Source organism: Pteropus alecto, unplaced genomic scaffold, assembly GCF_000325575.1.
Source record: "Pteropus alecto unplaced genomic scaffold, ASM32557v1 scaffold208, whole genome shotgun sequence".
Taxonomy (NCBI): domain Eukaryota; kingdom Metazoa; phylum Chordata; class Mammalia; order Chiroptera; family Pteropodidae; genus Pteropus; species Pteropus alecto.
This window is the reverse complement of record NW_006441066.1, coordinates 556,425-561,800: the sequence shown is the minus strand read 5'-3', so window position 1 is coordinate 561,800 and position 5,376 is coordinate 556,425.

Below are 5,376 nucleotides of genomic sequence, written 5' to 3'. Positions count from 1 at the left end.
TCATACAAAAATAAAGTATAACTGTTATGCTGCCTGTCCTCACAGGAGCTACAGTGAATAAATCTTAGATCCACTAAAAGCAAAGATTTAAAAAAACTACCACCCTGACCTCTGCACTCAGAACATATTTAAACAAAAGAAAATATGGAGTTCAGAGACATGTGAAAATGATTTAAAACATCAAGAAACAAGTGTATCTTTCAACCTGCACTCACTTTAGATTAAATAACTATATTTTGGATGTCACAGATGTATACTATCCACTCCAGGGAAGAAATCTATTTAAGCAGATCATGTATATCACATCTCAATGCTAGCCTAAATGAAGAAGCAGAATAGATGACTTCACACATCAATAATTTTCAAACTCATGGATAAATATCATCTGGTATGTATGTTAAAATGCAGATTCCCAAGTCTTGCCCTTAAATATTATGAATCAGCTAATTTCGGAAAGAGCTACTTATTCCACATTTCTAATACAGCCCTTCAAACGATGTCAATGTAATTGGTCAGAAGGCCACCCTTTGAGGAATACCAGCAAACACAGTTAGTGTGATTAGAGTAGTCTAAAAAGATCACTGACCTATCACCGATGCTAGAAATTTGTCATTTGAAAGTTAAAATATAAGATCAGATCCACTTGGAGTACCATAGCAGACATTACACCAAAGTGTGTAAGGTTCTTTCCACTTTACAGAAATTTAGTTGAGGAAGGCCCACTAGATGCCTGAAAGGCAAATTCTATAAATCTCCTAATTTGTTGCTTCGTTCCTGTCCTTATTCTTTTCAATGGACTACATGGTTCCTGAAGTTACAATCACATTTAAGAATAAATTTTCAAAAGTGATACTTCACAGTGTGTTCACTAGACAAAGAATTATAATGTGTCAGAAATTACAGTGGTACTGAGGGATCATGGAGTCCCACATAATTCTTTGATCTCTACCTCTACTCTCCACTGGGTTGCTCCTTGGGTGACTCCCCTTTGTCCAAGAATTTGATCCCTTTTTTTCTCATTTTGATAATCTTATTTCTTGATTACTTCCTTTGATAACTTCCTTGGCCCTAGCCACTTTCCAGCCCTGCCTTGCAGTAGCATGATTTAACTCCTTTTCAAGAACTTTCTTGATCACTGATCCATGCGATTTACCAGCCACTGATCTTTTACCACTTTGCCTCATTTTCTAGTAGCTCTGATATGACATTCTACCATAATTTTTTCCTTAATTAACACCTTGTAGAAACTTCATAGGGTTTAATTAGCCTCTTCAGATAAATGAAAGATAGTAAAATGCTTCAATTCTCACATAGAATAGAGTGCCAGGATCTAGAAGACTACTTCTCTATCCCTGATTTCATGATTTTATCTATGGCTCATGATAGATGGTTTCAGAGTACTCCATTGATCAAACACTTGGGCTGCTGCCTCCAGCACTCTAGGCTATGACTATAAAATCACTGCTGCTTAGGATTCCTACCTTCTCTACAAAGACAATGAACTTTTGAAACTCTACATTTTCCTTGGAGACTATTTGAATACGCCTAACATTTAAAATGAATGATCACTCCTTCCTCCTTGAAACACTTTCATCTTCTGTCTTCTATTACAAAACTTCCATGCTTTTCTGGTATAAATGGAGTTTCTTGGATTGAAACAGAAGCAAGAGTTGGAGGCCCTGAACCCAGTGCTTTCCACTTGCTTTCCCTTACCAATAATGGCCTTCCGCTAACTCGGTATAATCCCAAGATCTCTGGAAGTGTGAAAAGTATAAACTCTGAGAAAACATGTCCTAAGACTATTTCTAGGTGATACATATATTATTTGCATTTTAGATCACTCAGGGTTAAATTACATTTTATCACAATAATCAGATGACAATCACTAATCAAAGACTTAGATGTGTTTTACACACACATACACACACACAGCAATCTGTGCATCAAGTTAGAAAACATATATTCCCATTAGGAGAAGTGAATACCAATGACAACAACAATTAGCAACTAACATTTATAGGGCAAAGTCTATGTGTCAGGTACCATATTAAGTACTTTACCTTCTGTGCATCATTTAATGTCCACAGCAACCATGCAGGATAACTGTGACTAGCCCCATTTTACAGATGATGAAATTGGCTTGGAGAGGTTAAGCAGTTTGCCCAAGTGACAGATTTTCATACAAGCCTCATTGATCCTAAAGCCCTTTTTTCTTCCTTTTTAACAAAGCATGCAGCACTGAAATACTGGCTCAATAGACCATCTAAAAAGCATTTACTTGAAATTCTGTATTTATCATCAGCAGAGACAATACAGCAGTAAAGTGAGAAGATTTGAAAAAATTAAAAGCTGAGCCAAGAGCATTGGGAAAAGAACTCATAACAAGTTGGGTGTTTCAAAGCAAAGGAATCCAATGTGCCACAAATCTTTTCAATATTGAATAACTCAAATGCTCTCTCTAATCAACAGCAGTGCAAGCATTTTGGGTTTCACTTTTGATATGAATGTGAAAAGCCTGGGTCTAGTATCTCAACACAGCTATCCCAAGGTCCCTAGGGAAGGGCACTGAGAAAGAAGGCAGTGTGAACATTGGAGATTTTGCCAGATGGTTCCTCTCCACATTAGACTTTCCTCAGCATGTTTTATTTGTTTAACCCTATCCTGTCTGGTCCCTCACAAAAAAGTTTTTCTCCAAAGGCAATTTTCCCCCAGATCCTTGTGGATTTTGGCATTTTAATAGACAGCACCATGTACTCTAATTTCATAAATAATACGTCAGCTTTTTTTATACCCATAGTCATTTAACTACTTTCCCAGCAGGTTTTTTCCTGCAGTCTATCCCTTATTTATTTACATAAGTTCTTAACCTGAAATTGGCATCTCATTCACCTCTCTCTGTCTCTCAATCTCTCTCTCTGTCTCTCTCTGTCTCTGTCTCTCTCTCTCCCTTCCCTCGTCTTGCTTGTTTTTCTATTCATTCCTTAGCTCTTAAGGAATCTTCTAGTTTCTAACCTTCTGATGACTTTTCCTTCTCTCTTTTCCAGCATGTATGTCCTCTCTGTTTGTCTGGTCTTGAAGGTACCACTTACCTTAACTTTCTCTCTTTGTAGGAAGCTATGATTGAATTGCTTGTGTGAGCCTGACTCTTAGCTATGTCTACACTTTACCACAATACTTAAGTGAGTTTTCATTCCAGAGTGTCTCCACTATTCCTTTCCCTAGCTCCATCCTTGACCATAAGTTTCTAACCCCTGCCTTGAGTTCTGTGTGCCCTTGGGCTATCCTATAGTCATGATTTTCAAACTACTAGATGTCTTGATAGTTCTACTGAGTTACTTTAAGATTACCATAAAGTAAGAGGAAGACTCAAAGAACATGGTTAAGGGACTCCCACCAACAAGAGTTTTAGCCAGAGCAGCTTCATTTTTACCTTTTTAAAAATAATGAGTTTCACAGAAAATTATATTCAAAATATATAATCTATTTAAAAGATTCGAAATCTATATATCTACTTTTTACCATTAGCCTAGATTTGTTAACTCTAATTTATGACTCAGTCCACAATCCTGGTGCTGACAGGTAACAAGCTGCAAATTACTCTAAACAATGATAGGACATCAGCTCAAAACAAATGATATTTTGAGCTCCATGCTGTCAACATTTGATACTGTTGAATTTTGTTTCATTTTAAAGAAAAAACTTTGGGACAGATTTGAGAATTCCAATAAATGCTGCATCATTGGACAAAGGGTAAGATTTGGGTACCTCTACAAAAATAATATGAATGAAATAATATTAAAAATTTATTTCTGTAACATGCTAAAGTGCTGAAGTTTGAAATATTGCAGAAAGGGATTCTGATTAGCAATAGCACTCCTGGCACACCATAATTTAAATCTTGTTTAAGAAGCACTGTTTCACCTTGAAGCCTGGGTAAAAAGGATGTTGATGACATGGATGCCAATAGAGTCACTGTGGCTTTCTAATTTCTTTCATACTAAAGCAAAGTGAGGTGGAGAGGAATGATTTCAAGAAAGAAAATACATGTGGCATTTGGCCATATGAGTCTGAGATAATTGGATCTGGCTCCCTAAAGATAATGTCTTCTTGTGAGTATTCAAGAGGGACTTCAGACTTGAGAATCTAAAGCGAATGCCACCATGGGGGGAGAGGGTTCCACAGAATACACAGATGTGGTATTGATACAAGTGTTAATGACGTCTGATTCGCTTCCAAGAGAAACCAGTGGGACTTTAGAAATTCATCAAGCTGCAAAAAGCATAGCTTCTTTCAATCTAGTTCATAGCAAATATTTTAATTAACCTCACATTCAGGTTATCTGTGCAGTACATGTAGCAGTTGATTTGCCTGCACCTCCCCAAGTCCCTTCTTAGAATTTGTTCTCACATCCCCTGCTGAAGATTACCCTTCTTCCAAGCACCATATTCCTTGTACCTTGGATGGAACAGTGATCACAAACGGGGTCCAAGACCCAGCTCTGCCTTTTACTTACTGCATGGCACTGGGCAAGGTGCTTAAGCTCTCTGGACTTCATTTACTTCATCTATAAAATAATAATAATAATAATAATAATAGTAATATAGTAACAATATTATTACTGTAGGATTTAAGTAAGATAATGTAGGTTAAATACTATACAAATATCAATTACCATTAATATTATTGTTTTTTTCTAGAGAGAAAAAATATTTCATTTCATCAATATTAGGAAACTGACTTGGCAATACCAATTAGTTAATTGAAATAATTTTAATTGAAATAGATTATTTGTTTCAGTTTTTTGTTAACTTGACTGAATGGGATACATCTGGAAATGAGAAATATTTTAAATGGTTCCAACTTTATGCTTCTCAAATTCAAATATCTCCAGGACCCTGGTAGTAGTCATTGATGTGTGAAATGGGTTAAGAAGAATACAATAATGCAATAGAGAGTGGTGGGCCCTCTGCCAAAGGGAGAGTGTATTCAAATTCAAATACAGGATGAATGTATTTTTCTCCCTCCCTCCCATACTGGGACTAGAGGTGTCCACTTTTCAATCTCTGCTGAGTAGACTGAGCAGAAATTAACTTAACTGTTACTTTTCACTTTTGTCTTTATATCCTCAAGGCACATCCCTGCCTGAAGCCATAAGAACTAATTGGTATTGCAAATAAATGTTATTCTCTTAGATAATACCTCTTAGTTTTTCTTCTACTTCATTGGCTGCTTGTTTTCAGTCTCTTTTTCTGGCCTCTCTTGTTCTTCTCAACTTCCAAAAGAGGCGTCTCACAGCTCAGTTCTAAGTCCTCTGTCCTTTTCTATGTTCTCTCTGTTAGAGAATGTCATCCAGTCTCCTGGACTTACATGCTATCT